Genomic DNA, 22,054 nt, shown 5'->3' on the forward strand with positions numbered 1-22,054 from the left:
CGTGACGTTAGTGGATGGTGCGAGACATGATGTCCCAGATGTGTTCAATTGGATTCAGGTCTGGGGAACAGGTGGGCCAGTCCATAGCTTCAATGCCTTCATCTTGCAGGAACTGCTGACACACTCCAGCCCCATGAGCTCTGGCATTGTCCTGCATTAGGTGGAACCCATGGCCAACCACACCAGTTTATGGTCTGAGGATCTCATCTCGGTACCCAATGGCAGTCAAGCTACCACTGGCGAGCACAAGGAGGGCTGTGCAGGCCTCCAAAGAAATGCCACCCCACACCATAACTGACCCACTGCCAAACCGGTCATGCTGAAGGATGTTGCAGGCAGCAGATCTCTCTCCATGGCGTCTCCAGACTCTGTCATGTCTGTCACATGTGCTCAGTGTGAACCTGCTTTCATCTGTGAAGAGCACAGGGGACCAGTGGCGAATTTGCCAACCCTGGTGTTCTGTGGCAAATGCCAAGCGTCCTGCAGTGTTGGGCAGTGAGCACAACCCCCATCTGTGGATGTCAGACCATGCTCATGGAGTCGGTTTCTAACCATTTGTGCAGACACATGCACATTTGTGGCCTGCTGGAGGTCATTTTGCAGGGTTCTGACAGTGCTCCTCCTGTTCCTCCTTGCACAAAAGCTGAGGTAGCAGTCCTGCTGCTGAGTTGTTGCACTCCTACAGCCCCCTCCACTTCTCCTGGTGTAGTGGCCTGTCTCCTGGTTGCGCCTCCAGCCTCTGACACACAGCAAACCTTCTTGCCACAGTTTGCATTGATGTGCCATCCTGGATGAGCTGCACTACTTGAGCCACTTGTGTGGGTTGTAGAGTCCGTCTCATGCTACCACGAGTGTGAAAGCACAACCAATATTCCAAAGTGACCAAAACATCAGCCAGAAAGCATTGGTACTGAGATGTGGTCTGTGGTCCCCACCTGCAGAACCACTCCTTTATTGAGTGTGTTGATAATTGTCAATAATTTCCATCTGTTGTCTATTCCATTTGCACAACAGCACGTGAAATTGATTGTCAATAAGTGTTGCTTCCTAAGTGGACAGTTTGATTTCACAGAAGTTTGATTTACTTGGAGCTATATTCTGTTGTTTAAGTGTTCCCTTTATTTTTTGAGCAGTGTATATAAACATTAGTCTTACATATGATGATTTACCCTACATCTGACCATTATTCCTATTTTTATTTGGAATTTTCAGTTGTCTATCTTCTTTAGTTTATGCCTTTTCAGACCTGAATTCTTCACAATTTTTTTTTTTTTTTTTTTTTTTTTAGATTTTTCTCTTCATAATAGTCTGACTATTATAACCAAGATTTTTGGGACATTCAAAAATGTCTAGTTTTTCAAAGGGAAACTACTTCAGGAAACGCTCATAATTTTGAGAAGTTTTTCTTGTTTTCCTTGAAGTGTTTTGATTAGACAGTGCTTAGTCTGGAGAGGTTTCCTTTACCACTTCACCGCAGCCCATTTTTCATTTTTGCATTTGTTTTTTGCTACCCTGCCTCCCTGCCTTGTTTTTTGTTGTACAAGTTGCACTTTTGAACGACACCATTGGTTTTACCATATTGTGTACTGGAAAATGTGTAAAAAAAAAAAATATATAAATAAATAAATAAATAAATAAAAAATTCCAAGTGCAATGAAATCTCAAAAAAAGTGCAATTCCACAACTGTTTGTTTCTTTTTTTACCATGTTTACAAAATACTAAATCTGACCTGCCATTATGATTCTCCAGCTCATTAAGTGTTCGTAGACACCAAACATATCTAGGTTGTTTTTTATTTAGGTGGTGAAAAAAAAAATCCAGTTTGTTTAAAAAAAGAAAAAAAATGGCTCCATTTTCCAGCGTCTCTATTTTTTGGGACTTGGGGCTGGATGAGGGCTTATGTTTTGCGTGCCGAGCTGATGTTTGAATTGATACCATTTTGGTGTAGATATGATCTTTTGATCACCCGTTATTGTATTGTAATGCAATGTTGCGGCGTCCAAAGAAACGTAATTCTAGCGTTTTGACTTTTTTCCGCTACGCCGTTTACAGATTATTAATTTATTTTTAGCGCTTGATAGATCGGGCGATACTGAATTTTTTTTTCATATTTTTAAAAACTTTTTTTCACTTTTAGGCTACTTTCACATTAGCGTTAACTACAATCCGCCGCAATGCGTCGTTTTGCAGAAAAAACGCATCCTGCAAAAGTGCTTGCAGGATGCGTTTTTTCCCCATAGACTTGTATTGACGACGCATTGCGACGGATTGCCACACGTCGCATCTGTCGTGCGACGGATGCGTCGTGCTTCTGCGGACCGTCGGGAGCAAAAAACGCTACATGTAACGTTTTTTGCTCCGGACGGACCGCTTTGTACGATCGCGCATGCGCGGCCGGAACTCCGCCCCCACCTCCCCGCACCTTACAATGGGGCAGCGGATGCGCCGGAGAAATGCATCCGCTGCCTCCGTTGTGCAATGCGTTAAACGCTAGCGTCAGAATCTCTCCCTGACGCATTGCGACGGGGAGATTCCGACGCTAGTGTGAAAGTAGCCTTACACTTGCTTCAATAGTTTCCATGGGAGACTAGAAGCTGCGATCATTCGATCGCCTGTGCTACACACAGCAGGGCTGAAGCTATGTAGCAGAAATGCTCACTTGCTATTGGCGCCGACTGCTGGGTGGCACTGAAAGCAATCCAGCAATGACAACCACAGGGGTCTGCTGCGGTCCCCCGATGGGCGGGATTATACCCTTCTGGCACTATCACAATAATTGGTGCTGTCAGAGATTGACAGCGGCATTTAACCCCTTAATCCCATTTGACGTACTATCCCGTCAAGGTGACCTGGGACTTAATTCCCAGGGATGGGATAGTACATCATACTATCAGCCGCGCTCACGGGGGGAGCACAGCCGATCACGGCCGGGTGTCAGCTGACTATCGCAGCTGACATCCAGCACTAAGTGCCAGGAGCGGTCACAGACCGCACCTGGCACATTAACCCCCGACACACTGCGATCAAACATGATCGCAGTGTTCCGATGGTATAGGGAAGCGTCGCGCAGGGAGGGGGCTCCCTGCTTGCTTCCCTGAGACCCTACCTTCTCCCTGCAGGCCCGGATCCAAAATGGCAGAGGGGCTGCATCCGGGTCCTGCAGGGAGGTGGCTTACCAAGTGCCTGCTCAGAGCAGGCGCTGGTAAGCCAGGAGCCCTGCATGTCAGATCGCTGATCTGACACAGTGCACTGCAAAGTGTCAGATCAGCGATCTGAACATATAACATGATGCCCCCCAGGGGCAATGTGATAAAGTAAAAAAATATATATATTTAGTTGTGTAAAAAAAAAAAAAAAAAATTCTAAATAAAGGAAAAATATATATATATTATTCCCATAAATACATTTTATCTAAATAATAAAAAAAAGTACACATATTTAGTATCGCCACGTCCGTAACAACCCAACCTATAAAACTTCAAAGAAAAACCTATAAAACTGTCCCACTAGTTAACCCCTTCAGTGAACATTGTAAAAAAAAAAAAAAAAAAGGGGCAAGAAACAATGCTTTATTATCATACTGCTGAACAAAAAGTGGAATAGCACGCGATCAAAAAGACGGAATAAATATCCATGGTACCGCTAAAAACGTCATCTTGTCCCACAAAAAACGAGCCACCGTGCAGCATCATCAGCAAAAAAATAAAAAAGTTAGTCCTCAGAATAAGGCGATGCAAAAATAATTATTTTTTCTATGAAATAGTTTTCATCGTATAAAAGCGCCAAAACATAAAAAAATATAAATGAGGTATCGCTGCAATCATACTGACCCGAAGAATAAAACTGCTTTATCCATTTTTACCAAATGTGGAACAGTATAAACGCTTCCCCCCCCCCCCCCCCCCAAAGAAAAAAAGAAAATTCATAAATAGTGGGTTTTTGGCCGTACTGCCTCACACAGATCGGAATAAAAAGCGATCAAAAAATGTCACGTGCCCGAAAATGTTACCAATAAAAACGTCAACTCGTCCTGCAAAAAACAAGCCCTTCCCATGACTTTGGACCAAAATATGGAAAAATTATAGCTCTCAAAATGTGGTAACGCAAAAAAATATTTTTTGCAATAAAAAGCGTCTTTTAGTGTGTGACGGCTGCCAGTCATAAAAATCTGCTAAAAAACCTGCTATAAAAGTAAATCAAACCCCCTTCATCACCCCCTTAGTTAGGGAAAAATAAAAAAAATTAAATGTATTTTTTTCCATTTTCCAGTTAGGGTTAGGGCTAGGGTTAGGTCTAGGGCAGGGGTGTCAAACTGCATTCCAGTTCTGCAAACAGGTCATGTTTTCAGGATTTCCTTGTACTGCACAGGTGATAATTTAATCACCTACACACATAATGATTGCAGCACCTTGTGCAATCCTAAGAAAATCTTGAAAACACGCATGGTTTGCGGCCCTCGAGGAATGCAGTTTGACACCCCTTGTCTAGGGTTAGGGCTAGGGTTAGGGCTGGGGTTAGGGTTTGGATTACTTTTACTGTTGGGGTTAGGGGTGTGTCAGGGTTATGGTTGGGATTAGGGTTAGGGGTGTGTTTGGATTAAGGTTTCAGTTACAATTTGGGGTTTCCACTGTTTAGGCACATCAGGGGCTCTCCAAACGTGACATGGCGTCCAATCTCAATTCCAGTCAATTCAACATTGAAAAAGTAAAAATGCTCCTTCCCTTCCGAGCTCTCCCGTGTGCCCAAACAGGAGTTTACCTCAACATATGGGGCATCAACGTACTCAGGACAAATTGGACAACTACTTCTGGGGTCCAATTTCTCTTGTTACCCTTGGGAAAATAAAAATTTGAGGGGCTAAAAAACCCATTTTTGTAGGAAAAAAAATATTTTTTATTTTCACGGCTCTGCGTTATTAACTGTAGTGAAACACTTGGGGGTTCAAAGTTCTCACAACACATCTAGATAAGTTCCTTGGGGGGTCTGTTATGACCTGGTGGTTAGGAGCACCCGAAACGACCTGATGGTTAAACTCACACAGGACAAGCTCTGGGAAGTGGGAGCTCTGCCGACCGCAACCCCTAATCCTATCACACAACTAGAAATAGCCGTGGAGCGCACCTAACACGACCTAGACGCCTCTTCACAGCCTAAGAGCTAACTAGCCCTAAAGAAAGAAAATAAAGCCTACCTTGCCTCAGAGAAATTCCCCAAAGGAAAAGGCAGCCCCCCACATATATTGACTGTGAGATAAGATGAAAGTCACAAACACAGAAATGAAACAGGTTTTAGCAAAGGGAGGCCAGACTTACTAAACAGACTGAGGATAGGAAAGGTATCTTTGCGGTCAGCACAAAACCCTAAAAAAAAAACACGCAGAGTGTGCAAAAAGACCTCCGCACCGACTCACGGTGCGGAGGTGCCACTCTGCATCCCAGAGCTTCCAGCTAGCAGGGCAAGATCATGATAGCCAGCTGGACAAGGAAACAATGAACAAATAAATTACTAGCAGGGACTTGGCTTCTGCTGGAGTAGACAGGTCACCAGAAAGATCCAAGAGGGAACTGAACCAGCACAAGAACATTGACAGCTGGCATGGAGTAACGATCTGAGTGGAGTTAAATAGAACAGCCAGCCAAAGAATAAACTATGTCACCTGTGGAAGGAACCTCAGAAGCAGCAGCTCCACTCACAGCCACCAGAGGGAGTCCATGGACAGAACTCGCCGAAGTACCATTCATGACCACCGGAGGGAGTTCGATAACAGAATTCACAACAGGGGTCTAGTTTCCAATATGGGGTCACTTGTGGGGGGTTTCTACTGTTTAGGTACATTAGGGGCTCTGCAAACGCAATGTGATGCCTTTAGACCATTCCATCTAAGTCTGCATTCCAAATGGCGCTCCTTCCCTTCCGAGCTCTGCCATGCGCCCAAACGGTGGTTACCCCCCACATATGGGGTATCGGCGTACTCAGGACAAATTGCACAACAACTTTTGGTGGCCAATTTCTCCTGTTACCCTTGGGAAAATACAAAACTGGGGGCTAAAAAATAATTTTTGTGGAAAAAATTTTTTTCACAGCTCTGCGTCATAAACTGTAGTGAAACACTTGGGGGTTCAAAGCTCTCACATCACATCTAGATAAATTCCTTAGGGGGTCTACTTTCCAAAATGGTGTCACTTGTGGGGGGTTTCAATGTTTAGGCACATTAGTGGCTCTCCAAACGCAATATGGCGTCCCATCTCAATTCCAGCCAATTTTGCATTAAAAAGTCAAACGGCGCTCCTTCTCTTCCGAGCTCTGCCATGCGCCCAAACAGTGGTTTACCCCCACATATGGGGTATCGGGGTACTCAGGAGAAAATGGACCCCAAAAGTTGTACAATTTGTCTTGTTACCCTTGGTAAGATAAAACAAATTGGAGCTGAAGTAATTTTTTTGTGAAGAAAAATTAAATGTTCATTTTTTTAAACATTCCAAAAATTCCTGTGAAGCACCAGAAGGGTTAATAAACTTCTTGAATCAGGTTTTGAGCACCTTGAGGGGTGCAGTTTTTAGACTGGTGTCACGCTTTGTTATTTTCTATCATATAGACCCCTCAAAATGACTTCAACTGTGACATGATCCCTAAAACAAATTGTGTTGTAAAAATGAGAAATTGCTGGTCAACTTTTAACCCTTATAACTCCCTAACAAAAAAAAATTTTGTTTCCAAAATTGTGCTGATGTAAATTAGTCATATGGGAAATGTTACTTATTAAGTATTTTGTGCGACATAGCTTTGTGATTTAAGGGCATAAAAATTCAAAGTTGGAAAATTGCAAAATTTTCAAAATTTTTGCCAAATTTCCATTTTTTTTCACAAATAAACGCAGGTAATATCAAAGAAATTTTACCACGATCATGAAGTACAATATGTCTCGAGAAAACAATGTCAGAATCACCAGTATCCGTTGAAGCGTTCCAGAGTTATAACCTCATAAAGGGACAGTGGTCAGAATTGTAAAAATTGGCCCGGTCATTAACGTGCAAACCACCCTCGGGGCTTAAGGGGTTAACAGCCCCGGGTGAATCGCAATTCCACCCGTGGCTGTTAGGGGCACATGTCAGCTGTTCAAAACAGCTGACATGTGCTGGGAAAGATATGTGGGCTTAGTGCCCTCATCAAAGGGAGAAACCCGACATGCACCGTACATGTACGGCGCATGTCGTGAAGGGGTTTAAGGGGTTATTCAGGAATAGAAAAAACTAAATAACTAACGTAAATGTCATTATATAGATGTTTTTAAATGCATTTAATTCACAAATCACAATCATTTTATCTATAGAGGTTATCACTATAGAATTAAAATGGCCATCACCTTCTTACACCAGAATTTTAATTGTCTCTCTAGACCAAAAAACTGATTTTCTAATTTAAATGTATTTAGGAAGTTATTTATAATGACATTTATTATTAGTTATTTAGTTTTATTTATTTTCTGTTCCTGGAAAACCCTTTTAAGGACCTGCTTTTATAGAAGTACCAAGCACTCTTTGTTATCCACCCGGCATTTTTAAAAACTTATTCAGGGGTTCAAAAAGCCAATAGGAAACCTCCTATGAATTGCAAAATGGGATTACCAATTGATATAATAATAATAATGATTTTATTTATATAGCGCCAACATATTCCGCAGCGCTTTACAATTTATAGAGGGGACTTGTACAGACAATAGACCTTACAGCATAACAGAAATACAGTTCAAAACAGATACCAAGAGGAATGAGGGCCCTGCTCGCAAGCTTACAAACTATGGGGAAAAGGGGAGACACGAGAGGTGGGTGGTAACAATTGCTTTCGTTGTTCGGACCAGCCATGGTGTAAGGCTCGGGTGTTCATGTAAAGCTGCATGAACCAGTTATCTGCCTAAGTATGTAGCAGTACAGACACAGAGGGCTATTAACTGCATGAAGTGTATGAGAACATGATGTGAGGAACTTTTTTTTTTTTTTTTTACACGATAGGCCACACTGGGATAGTTAGGTTAATGCATTGAGGTGGTAGGCCAGGCTGAACAAATGAGTTATGTATATGAACAATTTTCCTAACATTTTTGAAATGTTTTGTGGAGGATATTTGAGTGGATTCACGGCAAAAAACTCGTGAAAAAAAATAAAAAAATTATGTGGGAGCCTAATTGTTGCGCCCTTTACCTAGTAACATAGTAACATAGTTAGTAAGGCCGAAAAAAGACATTTGTCCATCCAGTTCAGCCTATATTCCATCATAATAAATACCCAGATCTACGTCCTTCTACAGAACCTAATAATTGTATGATACAATATTGTTCTGCTCCAGGAAGACATCCAGGCCTCTCTTGAACCCCTCGACTGAGTTCGCCATCACCACCTCCTCAGGCAAGCAATTCCAGATTCTCACTGCCCTAACAGTAAAGAATCCTCTTCTATGTTGGTGGAAAAACCTTCTCTCCTCCAGACGCAAAGAATGCCCCCTTGTGCCCGTCACCTTCCTTGGTATAAACAGATCCTCAGCGAGATATTTGTATTGTCCCCTTATATACTTATACATGGTTATTAGATCGCCCCTCAGTCGTCTTTTTTCTAGACCTAGTGACTCAACTCCACAAATGTATCTCATTTTGGACATTTGTCTGGTCGGGCAGTTGACCCACTTAATTAAATTCTTCTTGGACCCTGCAGATGGTAGAGAAGGGGTACACCCTTTCTAGATTTATGAGCATTGCTGTATGTTTGGTCTTCAGGGTGTTAAGTGTTTGACTCTCCGTCTGGAATCGTGAATGCTATGAAACATTTACATCCTAAATCCAAACCGCAGTGAATCATTTTAGAATTTATTGATCATGTGTAGCTCATTAAAAGGGAACAATTGTGCAACTGGAAATTGTTAGCCAGGCCATAAATTTCACAAAATTGTTCCAAAATGTTCTTAGCCTCAGAAAATTCCCTCTTCTGACATACTCTATATATTTAGGAAGCTAATAATTTACTTTACCAGGGTTCTGGGTGAGCTGGCCTCATGAAGGGGTAACTTCAGAACACTACTAAAATAATCTATAGAAAGTAGCATTTATAGCTAGTTATACATTGCGCATAGAATTTAGTTGTATATTAAGAATCCATGATTTTCATCATGTGGTTGAACTGACCTGGACAACCTATCCACTGGAATTGGTGATGCCAATACCATCTGTAAATCCTAATGAATACTACTTAAAGTAATGCTCTTTGGTTTTCGTATTGGAACCCTGCTTCTTCTAATCTCATGGTTTCTTCTAAAAGGACATGCTGCCAAGATGTTTTACGAAACGATGAATCCAAACTTACTCAAAAGATGGCTTCTCAAACTCTTTCCAAGACATTTGAGACCTACCTATTGTCTACTTTAATCAGAACTTTCTTGTTTTATAAGCATCAAAGTGGCCTAGTGGTGTCGTGCACATCATGGCAAAGCGGCCATCTTTGAGGGGGGAGATTGTAGTCAAGTCAACTGTGGTGAACATTTTGGGTCCCTTGAGCGATGTTGGGAGGGCCTTTGTGGGAATGTGAATTAAGGCTCAATGATCATGAGCTATTTCCAGCAAGCTATTTGTGAGGCAAACTTGGTTCTATGGAGAGGGCAAGAGAAGAACTCTTACCTAACTGGTGCTTGAGTTCAAAGTGGCCTGCCATAGGCTGTAACTGTCAAGAGGCATGCTATAGGGTGAAATTGTTATACAAATTGACAGTTACAGCTGCTTGTGACTGTCGAGCGGCGTGCCACAGGCTGCCATTGTCGAGCAGCTTGCCACAGGCTGCAACCACTAAGCTTTCTGCTCTATCTGGAGTAAAGTTATGTTATTTTGTACCATAACACATTTTGCTATCCTACTAAACTACTCTTGTATCATCTGCCATAATAAGACCCAAGACCTTATGCGCCAACCCTAAAAAGATGCCAAACTGGTCTGTCCCCTATAGACTCCGGTAAGTGACAACTTATTTCTGGTGAGAACAGAGAATTTGGCATGCAGATATCCTACATGCCTCATTGTACTATTCTCAGATATCGGCCCCTCGGGGGAGAGTCAGAGCACCCTCATACAAATTTAGAATGGTGGTCTGACCAGCCAAAATTGGCAGGTTCAATGGAGGTCCATGTGATGTTTTCATATTAATAAGTTTACTAGTGGTAGGCTCACTTTGGGCAATAAGCGCTTTCTGCATTATATAGACTGTCTGCTCTTCTGTAGAGGGGCATATTTTCATATAATAGTCCTGTCTAATCGTGCAGCTGTTCTGTGAACTGGTTCTACAGGTTCAGTCTCTTGGTTGGCCTTCTTTTTTAGCTTGGAGTTTGGCTAATGTACTATTATAGTATTAAGAGTCTGCCGCCTATTCTGAAAAGTCATTTTGTTAAACTCCTAAACGTAGACTCTCCAATGTGTAATTTGTATGTAAGCTTTACATACCTAACAAGTGATTATAGGTAAGGCATGGGGTGGGCGTAATAAAAGAAATTGAAATCTAAAAGGAGAGGTAATGTCTGCATGTGAGCACATACTACTTAGCCTACAATTTGGTGGGATGACTATTGTACAGTGTCCATATATACCTCATGACCATGTCCATATGAAGCTAGTCACAAATGAGTTTGGACATTGGACGCCCAAAGTTAGTCCTTCTGTTATGGTTTCCTATAGAGTTGGAAAGATCGGGAAACTCTTAAGATGTACTTGAGAAGCATTAGTAAAGCACAAATGTGGAACTATAATGTTTTTATATTAGCTGGATCATATATGGTCTATTTCATAGTCGATTCTGCACATCAATGTACTTTTACCAGAACCTTTTGAAGTTGTTCTGAGAATCCCCTCCCCACCACTTCCCCGCGTTGAAACACCGAAAATAATATGCAGTTATATGTATACGGACTCTCCTGGTGATCTTGGATTTTCCAGGTTCCTCCTACACTCCAAAAAATAATTATAAGTTAATTGACTGATTATTTTTTTTTATTTCAATATGGGGTAATCTTTGGCATCGCCATCACAATTAACTGCAAGGATATCGGTTTGTGCAATGATTTTTTTGATATCCAAACTATGGTTGAACCATGCTGGACCTTTATATGAGTCAGTGGGTCTGTCTTTTTCATTTGAGTCCTAACTGGACATATACATTAGACCAATGTCAACTTAACCAAATGTTGAGCGTAGATGACAGAACAAGCTTCATGATTAGACAGGCCTCCCACATCAATATCTGCCATATATGAGCGGACAAGGTGATCATTAATGTATACAACAGCATCTTGACTCTGCCAACTGTAAAGCTGGGTTTGAATGACCGTCTGTGTTGGGAGGCCCAGTCAATTTATCTGGGGAAATATCTGTCCAGCATTTTCTGTTTTGGACTTAGGATCACATTATGTTCCGGAGATAAGCCGCCAGACAAGTCTCTCAGAGAACACGAATGCTTGGGAGAGCATGTTGACATGGCTGCCGGCTTGAGTTGGGTGGATCAATTTGCGTGACTTCGGTACATCGGCAAGGTCAGTACTCTCTGGCTGCTGGATGGAATGCTCGATAATCACTTATCTTCTGTGGTCTCTAGCTCGGCTCTTGACTAGCTGGGCGGTTGCAACTTAATCATTGAATTGACGTACATACAGTATGATGCAGTGCCAAGTATTCAAAAGCTGCATCAAGGATCCAGATGGTATGACATTTGGGAGGCTACTGTCCAGTGTCCAGAGACTACTGATTTGGCTGATGGACCAGAGTCCCACAAATTGATTAACCCAACTCAACTGCCCTCTAAACCATCGTTCTGCCGACGGCCATCTAATGGGTGTGTCAGACTTAAATGTTTTGGGAAAGGATTGGAAGAAGGACTGGGTATGTTGGATTTCATATTGGCTCCTTTGTGCTCATGGGAAATAAGCACCAAGTCAAACATGTATGTATATGGGATGGTGGTCTAGAAGAATAGCTGCCGGATGATGATCAAAAGTTTTATGGCCACCTTTTAAAATGTGATTATCCCACTCGACCTCAGGCAGGGGCTGTAAAGCTCAAGCTTTTATATTTACTGTCCAAATTTGCTCCTGGAAAACTGTTCTCCCGGGATGACCACTCCATGCAGCGGCAGCATGTTGGAAATTGGGGCAGGAGTTGCATATAAAGGCTTGAGAGGTTTTGTTTTAACCCTTTTTGCTCATTAAGTGTGTTGACTTATTTTTTTGGAATCGCATATTATTTTTCCTTCAGCTTCCTTAATGTGGGCTTCACTTCGAGCTGTTGGCAAAGGTAGTCCAAAATTTTATTTTACTTTTTATCCACTTTTGTCTCTCATGGATTTTCATAGTCGTTTCCCTGGAGAAACCTGATCCCATTTTCTGAACAATATGAGAAAAGTTACAAAATGAAGACATATTATTTTTCCCTACAGTTTCGCTCCTTGCTCATCCTACACCCTTCTTTCCTTCCAACCTCTCCACCCTTCATCTCTCCATACACTTGCTAGGAGGAATGTTTCTCAGCCTGGCTGCCATTACCTAGGAAACCAAAGGGGTGCATGTGGTGGGATGGGGGAGGTGCACGGAGACTAGGCCTTTTGGGTTTCCATGGTAATAGATGCGAAAAATCTGGTATTCAGGACAAAAGCCTTCACTGACTGCAGCATCCTGACTCCATCCATCCAAAATCAGTGGCTGGAAGCAGGACATGATTTGATGTGAATTTTTTTTTAAATTTTGTTTCTATGGTCACCGAGCCTCCTCATATTGTCCTCCGGCCACTGCTGCCATGCGCAGACCATAAGATGTCACATAAGCTGTCAGTCAGTATCCTTCATTAATCAATGGGCTAAAAAACTATGGGTTTAGAACGACTTGATTTTTTTTTTTTTTAAATTTTTCGAGAAAATTTTTTTTTTAACCTAATTTGAACGTTAGATTCATTTGGGTGTGGTGTTCGGGCGGCGGTTTAAATCTTGGAAAATATTGTACAATATTGTAAATTTTGTTTTAAGGAATAGGCCATCAATATCGGATTGTCATGGACTACCTTGTAGAAATCGGGAAGTAATATCAGGCACAGCCACTACTAAATGAAAGGCGCTGTGACTCGTAAATAATGTATGGGAAGCGGTTGTCACTGCTGTGACCCCATTACAGGTAGTCTCCCCCCCACCCCAAAAGATCAAATGAAATCAGATAATCATATACAGGTTGCAGCCCTTATAAAATGAATGCATGTAGTATAGTTTTCTCTGCCTTCCTTGTGCAGAAAACTATATTCATTAAGCAAATGAGGGTGCACTGTGCACCCTTGGAGTGGCCAAGTACCAACTGTGCCATTCAATCCCCCGGACCCTGCTCTGTGCGTGCCAAAGGCCAAATTTTTAGTTCAGGCCGGTAATAAACAGGATATGGGTGTGCACTTGGCCCTGGCGTGGATGTGTATGTACCCACGGCTCCTGTGCTAAGACAAATATACATGTACATGACCAAGTTGTTAATTTAGGCAGCACTTGCTCTGGGCAAGGTACCACTGTCAATATACATAGGTGGAGGCAGCTAGATATGGTCGTTCAGAAGTCAGACAGGAGTACCAGGGAATGGTGCTGTCTTTGCCACTAAGTTGAGAATTTGGAATGGTGCTTGGCCATGCCAAGGGTGTGCCAATCAACTCATTTACATAAAGAAGCAAGACTGTTTTCTGTACAAGTATGGTTTAGAAAACTGTTACAGGCAACATTTTTACAGAGGCCAAGTCCCTGGTTAGTTTAGGCTGCTGTGTGTGTCATGGAAAGCTTGATGGCCCCTACAATGTCGGAGGAGGTAAGTGTCGTGCAGTTAGAATTTTAATGCCAGACTCTTCAGTTATTCAGGAAATGAATGTCCATGTGAAGGGGCAATCTGGAAGAATGAGCGCTTGGCCATCCGCTATCATATTGAGTTTTTGGAGACAAAACTGAGTGGAGAATCCAAGTTTCCATGAACTTTTCAAACTCAGTCTAATCATACCTTTTGGGTGGTCTAAAATCTAGATGCTCTACCATTATTGGCGCGGACTGCATCTTTGTCTTTTCCTATTCTTTCTCCGATTTGAGAACTATGTTGATACCCAGTGACCCAATCCATAAATTTGAAATATATTTTACCTGTAACAGAGCATTCATGGATGCTGGTAGTCCCTTACATCTGGGATGCAGGCTTGATGACGGTGTCATAAGCAAAGTTGGAGTAGTCCCAACAGTTTAATGACTAGTCCTAATTAAAAATACATGTTTCTGATTATAACCTTGTGGGGGGAAACCTGCTGGACCACCACTTCAGCTCTGCTTGTGGGCAAGTCAGTTCGTAGGAATTTCCAAATCTTCTGCACATACACCCTAGGGCCAATTTTACAGAAGAACAAACAAATTTGGTGCAATGTGTTACTACTTTTTGATGTGGCACCGGGAAGAGAACAAGTGTTTAATTGTGTCTTTTGTAACCATATCCAGCACATATAAACCACACTGCAGTCATCCTGTTGCTGTCTTCCTGGTATTCTCCTTATTTGTGGTTTCCTTCTACTCATATCTGCCCTCTGTCTCAAGGGAACATTCCCACAATGCAAATAACTCATGAAAAGACTTCTACAATAGAACTGTAGGTACACAAACCCTTCCGGAAAGACCTGATTCAAGGGACCTGATTACACCAAACTCTGTAGGACGCTTGCTTATGATTGTTATGAATTCATCATCTCAAAACTGATTGTGATGCAAGTACAAGTTTAGTTATGCCCATTAAGGTCATATTATAGTAGATATATATTCTCTTACATAGGAGCTGTATTATAGTAGTTATATTCTTGTACATAGGAGCAGTATTATAGTAGTTATATTCTTGTACATAGAAGCAGTATTATAGTAGTTATATTCTTGTACATAGGGGGCAGTATTATCGTAGTTATATTCCTGTACATAGGGAGCACTATTATAGTAGTTCTATTCTTGTACATAGGAGCAGTATTATAGTAGTTATATTCCTGTACATAGGGAGCACTATTATAGTAGTTATATTCTTGTACATAGGAGCAGTATTATAGTAGTTATATTCTTGTACATAGGGAGCACTATTATAGTAGTTATATTCTTGTACATAGGAGCAGTATTATAGTAGTTATATTCTTGTACATAGGAGCAGTATTATAGTAGTTATATTCTTGTACATAGGGACAGTATTATAGTAGTTATATTCTTGTACATAGGAGCTGTATTATAGTAGTTATATTCTTGTACATAGAGGGCAGTATTATAGTAGTTATATTCTTGTCTATAGGGACAGTATTATAGTAATTATATTCCTGTACATAGGGACAGTATTATAGTAATTATGTTCCTGTACATAGGGAGCAGCATTATAGTAGTTATAGTCTTATACATAGGGGCAGTATTATAGTAGTTATATTCTTGTACATAGGAGCAGTATTATAGTAGTTATATTCTTGTACATAGGAGCAGTATTATAGTAGTTATATTCTTGTACATAGGGGCAGTATTATAGTAGTTATATTCTTGTACATAGGAGCAGTATTATAGTAGTTATATTCTTGTACATAGGGGCAGTATTATAGTAGTTATATTCTTGTACATAGGGGTAGTATTATAGTAGTTATATTCTTGTACATAGGAGCAGTATTATAGTAGTTATATTCTTGTACATAGGGAGCAGTATTATAGTAGTTATATTCTTGTACATAGGGGGCAGTATTATAGTAGTTATATTCTTGTACATAGGAGCAGTATTATAGTAGTTATATTCTTATACATAGGGACAGTATTATAGTAGTTATATTCTTGTACACAGGGACAGTATTACAGTAGTTATAGTCTGTGCTGTATACTACATCACTGGGCAATGTACTACGTAACTGGGCAATATTCTAAGTAGCTGGGCAATATACTACGTGGGCTGTGCAATATACTATGTGGCTGGGCAATATACTACGTGGCTCTGTGCTGTATACTACGTGGCTCTGTGCTGTATACTATGTGGCTGGGCAATATACTACGTGGCTGGGCAATATACTACGTGGCTGGGCAATATACTACGTGGCTGGGCAATATACTACGTGGACATGCATATTCTAAAATACCCGATGTGTTAGAATCGGGCCACCATCTAGTAGTAGATATATTCGTGTTTCGGTCGATCCCCGACTTTTCGCCATAATCGGCCGATTTCACTCGACTTTTGAGATGGTCGGGTTTCGCGAAACCTGACTCAACCTAAAAAAAAAGTAAAAGCCGCTCAACCCTAGTGGGCAGTATTATAGTAGTTATATTCTTGTACATAGGGGCAGTATTATAGTAGGTATATTCTTGTACATAGGGGCAGTATAATAGTAGTTATATTCTTGTATATAGGGGCAGTATTATAGTAGTTATATTCTTGTACATAGGAGCAGTATTATAGTAGTTATAGTCTTGTACATAGGGGGCAGTATTATATTAGTTATATTCTTGTACATAGGAGCAGTATTATAGTAGCTATATTCTTGTACATAGGGGCAGTATTATAGTAGTTATATTCTTGTACATAGGGGCAGTATAATAGTAGTTATATTCTTGTACATAGGGGCAGTATTATAGTAGTTATATTCTTGTACATAGGAGCAGTATTATAGTAGTTATATTCTTGTACATAGGAGCAGTATTATAGTAGTTATACTTTTTTACATAAATAACACAGTATGATACAAGATATATTTATGAACATAGATGGCAGTATAACTGTATAAGGTACCAATCAATGCTTAGGCAGTGAATGTACCCTACCACTCTGCTTGGCAAATATTAGGTTTCATAAGTACAATAGAAAGGTTGTTCCTGGGTTTAGAGATTATGAAATCTATTCTTTTTTTGTATTCTATGAAGATGACGTACACTTGACATTCTACATTATGGTGTTGATGTTGACTCCCTGCTACGGCTATGGTGGTCGACCTACAAATTCCTGCTTTGTTTATTGTGAGTGACTTTCTTGGAGGTCATAGGTACTTTGTCAAGTGTTTGACCACTGAGGTGTAGCATTTAATCTTCTATAACAGGCCTAATTCCTTTTATTCCCATTTCCAGGTGGCCACTGTTCTTTCTTAGAGGGCTTTTCTTTCATAGTAATTGCTTAAATAAGAAACCAGCAGGATACCTCTGTCGGCCAAAAGTTCAAAAAGATGAGAAAATGGAAATGTAGATATTGCGTCCTAGATAAAAATATTTTTTAATCGCTTTAAAAAAACAAAATTGCCTAGTGGCTTTGAACCTGTTGTGATGTTCACCTAGACCACAAATGGTCATATTATCTAGGTACTTCTTGTCTGGTCTCAGGTTCGTCCTTCTTGATTGATGAGAACTTAGAGATGTCTCTTGTGTCCCATAAATTTTAGCTTTGTAATCTTGGTTGGAGTTGGAGAAGGCCAAAGTTTGAACCTTTAAGAACTCAACAGGTTCCTCCTACTAATGTTTTTGTAGAAGATTTTGGATGTCCGAACACTAAAGGAGGTCTGCAAAAGTAATTAGTGGACTGGTTTAGTGTGGAAAGATAGAACAAATGTCATAATCTAAATGTAATTAAAAACTTGGGGCCACCTCATTTAAAGTGTGAACAGGTTTTAGCTTGGTAATCAGAGCAGCATGATGTAGGGGGAGAGACCCTGACCCAAGTGATATGTCACTTACTGGGCTGCTTTTTGCTGTTTTGCTAGAATCCTTGTTTTTTCTTTTGTAGATGTACTAGTGGTCAGATTGCTGAGCTGTGTATAACCCTGCCCACACCACTGATTGGTTGGCAGCTTCTTGTGTATAGTCAGTAAACTGCTAATCTGTGGTGTAGGCGGGGTTACACATATTAGTGGACTGCTTGGCACGTGACACCTATTCCTGCAGTCATAATCTCCTGCTGATAAAACACTTATTGTATTGAAACTACAGCAATCTGCTGAGCAGGTAACACAACAGGGTCTCTTCCCCTACATTATACTGCTCTCAGATTCAATAGCAAAAACCTGCTGGCAGATTTCTTGTAAGAATGCTAATAAAACCTTAGTTACAGATTGTCATAAAGCGCTGCGGAATATGTTGGCGCTATATAAATAAAGATTATTATTATTATTAAATATTCTAATGTTTTTTGCCCAAACTAAGATTTTTTTTATTTCCTCAGTGAATGATTTTATTATGGCTTAAAATACATTGGAATTTGTAGATTTGTCTTTATTGACAGATGAAATTAAAAAAAGATCGCCAACTGTTTCTCACAGGCTTGTTGTGCATCTTAAATTAATTTATCCTCATTAAGTATTCCTGGCAAATTGAAAACAGAGGGAGATGCAGTCACTTTTGCAGTTTTGGAAATCTGGAGCTGTGTAATTAAGTTTCTTTATTTTTTTTCAAGGCCTGACGCTTGAGATCTTCTAAACTCTACTAAATAGCTGTACTCTAATGCTTTTGTCATACAGTAGATGGTGTACCAGCTGCCGTGTACCTATATGTATGGATCATTTACTCAATATGTTTGGTAGTCGGCTGTTGTGGTAGTTTTAAAGAAAAAAAAGTCCATACTTTGGAGACAACTGATCTGGTTGTAAAATTTGCTTGATATTTTTGAGAATTTGCAGTCACTTTTATCTTCTGTGAGAACCAAGCATCAGTCATGGAAAATTCCTACACGCTCTATCCTTCTTTCCCCAAAATCTACCACATGAAATCTGAGATTTACCCATAGATATCTTCTGGTTTTATGGAAATTGTCTAGCAGCTGTAGTTGAACCAATTTTTTCAAACCCCCCCCCCCCCCATACTACATATTATTGTTCTTTTGAGATGGCTATGGTAAGAAAAATCCATCGGCTGCTGGTTGTGTGCTTCTACAGAGCATGACCCCATACAAATGTTGTGGTATTGGCCAAAGCTAAGTCACCCGAGGATCCAGCAAAGGAAATCTGCTCCGATATGCAGCAGTTCCTTACTTGTTCCTCTAGTTGAGGATTTGTAGGACCTCGGTCCAGTGGCTGCTGGCAAAAACTCTGCATTCTTCCGATCTGCTTTCGTCCTTGGTGCCTCTTTTGACTAGTAGGCCCAGTGCGATGTCCCGTGCACATCATTTATGACTTTGTACAACTCCTACTAATCAGATCAGTTGCTGTAGGTGCCATCAGGATGAAGTGGTTCATCTGTAGTCGTTGGTTGCTGGATCAAGATCATGCTAATTTTTTTGCTCAACTCTCTATCTAGGCATTTCATTTCAGGGCCTGCATGACCACATCAGTGGGAGATATTTCTGGCAGCTACAGTGCCGGCAAAAAAAAATCTTTACACTTGCGCAGCAAAAAAAAACTTTACATATAAAATCCACATCATAATTTCACTTTTTAAAAGTGTACAAAATGGAGGAGATAATAAAAAACTGTCTAATATTAAAGCTGGCTTTGTTGCAAATATCAACCAATCAACGCTCAGTTTTCACTTCTCTGGTAAAGCAAAAGCTGCACTCTGATTGGTTGTTATGTGCAGCTCAGCCAGTTTTGCAATTAGGCAGTCTTTTATTATCTCCCTCAGTTTTTTATTATCTCCCACAATGGGTCGAAAGAAGCTTAAAATGGAAGAGAAATCCCGTGCCTTGACTCTGCTCGAGAAGGGGGATTCGGTAATTACTGTAGCTAGAGATATGGGAGTGTCAAGAGAAGCAATTTATCAACTGAAGTGGTCAGCGGCATCATTGCCTCCTGGGATGGTAGCGCAGAGGAAGTCGGGCTCTGGCGCACCTAAGAAGACTTCACCAAGGACTGATAAGCTTCTGAAGCGTGAAGTGATGTCACATCCTTCTATAACTGCTGTTGAACTAAAAAACAAGTACCCTATGCTCCTCCAGAACATCGCAACTAGGACAATTCGTCACCGCCTGCAGAAGGATCTGGGTCTACCAAGTTGCCGTGCCGCAAAGAAGCCCCTGCTCACAGCAGCAATGAAGAAGAAAAGGCTTGCCTTTTGTAAGAAATATCAAGATTGGACATCTGAAGAGTGGAAGAAAGTGATGTTTAGTGATGAGAGCACTTTCAGGCTGGTCAGGGGACGCTCAAAGGTTGTGCGTCGTCCGAGTACCGTGTCACGGTATGACCCAAAATATACAGTACTAAAGGAGGTGCTGAAGACACTGTGGGTAAACATGGACTCCACATACTTAGCCAGCCTTGCTGAATCCATGCCTAAACGACTGCAGATGGTGATAAAATGTAAGGGTGACATGACAAAATACTAATTGTAATAAAATATCCACAATAAAACACTTGAATCCACTTGAATATTAAGATTTTGTGGTTTCATTGAGCTTGTAAAGATTTTTTTTGCCGGCACTGTAGATATCACAGAACCAACTAGATGGAAAAAGAAGACTCAATGATATCAAGTTATTGGTTGATGGTTCCTTGTACATACCCACAAAATTTGCTACCACCACTTTCTTTTTAGTGGACTCCTTTTATCTCTATCATCGATAATGAACTTACCATGGCTTTAAATGGCTCTGTTCATTTTACAGCTTAAGGATTTCAACTAGTCTGGCTGCTGCACTAATGTGTATGGGGTCAACTGATTGTTTGGGGAGATGTTGATTGGGCATATCCAATTTCGGACCTCGAATGCTTTGTTCCCCTGAAGATAAGCCGTCCGCAGAGATGTTTGTTGAGAACGCAGAAGCACTAAGCCTAACGAGCACTCGTGTGTGTGTGTTTGTGTGTGTGTGTGTGTGTGTATATATCTATATATATAATTGTCTAAGGGTTTTTCCGTCTGTCTGTCTGTCTGTCTGTCTGTCTGTCTGTCTGTCTGTCCTGGAAATCCCGGATCTCTGATTGGTCGAGGCCGCCAGGCCTCGACCAATCAGAGACCGGCACAGCATCGACGTAGAAATCCCGCGTCTCTGATTGGTCGAGGCCGCCAGGCCTCAACCAATCAGCAACGGGCACAGCGACGATGATGTCATAAAGGACATAGACATCTCACGTTTCTGATTCAGCGACGGGCACAGTATCGACGTAGATGTCATAATGGTTGCCATGGCGACGATGATGTCATAAAGGTTGCCTCGACCAATCAGCGACGGGCACAGTGTGCCGCGAATTCTGGAATCATCATTGTCCATATACTACGGGGACATGCATATTCTAGAATACCCGATGCGTTAGAATCGGGCCACAATCTAATATATATATATATATATATATATATATATATATATATATATATATATATATATATATAACTAATATATAACTAATATATAACTAATATATAACTAATATATAACTAATATATAACTAATATATAACTAATATATAACTAATATGGCTGTTGGCTGAACGATTGGCTAAAACATTCCTCAAACGCTGCCATCTAATGTGTATGGGGGCCTTGAGTAAGAGGGAACACAGATCAGTGCATCTTTTTACCTTACACGATTAGGTCAGATCTTTTATTTTTGAGGAAACGCCAAATGTACAAGGCAAACAAGTGCTGAGAGTCACAGAACTTAAACAGAAAGTTTCCCCGGGGGGTTGTTTTAGTAAATCGGGTAATGAGTTTTTGCTGGCTGGTTCAGTATGACAGAGAAGTCATCTAGCCGCAGAAGGGTTCTGCAGGTGGTGGGCTCATGCCTTATTCCCACTTTCCTGTTTGAAGTCCTTTTGATTGCATAATAGTGTCACATTTATGTAGAACTGGGCGTATCCCGACAGACACCAACATGTACGTTCCTTTTTAGTACAGCGTGAAACCCCATCAGCGTTTAATAGTTTGCAGGGGTCTGTAATTTTTAGTAACTTTTTGAAGCTTTTCTATGTGGCTTTTTAATGAATATATTGACCTTTATAATCTTAAATCTTCAGGTCTTTCCTTCTCATTAAGGTCAAGTCATAAAACTGTTTAACCAGTCAAAATGTTAACTGATCTTCACTTGTATTCCAAATACTGTGGACATGTTGACTTCTCTATAGTTTTC

General features: G+C 40.8%; 1 protein-coding gene across 2 annotated transcripts in view; it reads left to right on the plus strand.

The window, feature by feature from the left end:
* Positions 1 to 22,054, plus strand: part of VANGL2 (VANGL planar cell polarity protein 2) — a 138,867-nt gene that overhangs the window by 60,169 nt on the left and 56,644 nt on the right. The gene's annotated exons all lie outside the window — the stretch shown is intronic.

Source organism: Ranitomeya imitator, chromosome 1 (genome assembly GCF_032444005.1).
Source record: "Ranitomeya imitator isolate aRanImi1 chromosome 1, aRanImi1.pri, whole genome shotgun sequence".
NCBI lineage: Eukaryota > Metazoa > Chordata > Amphibia > Anura > Dendrobatidae > Ranitomeya > Ranitomeya imitator.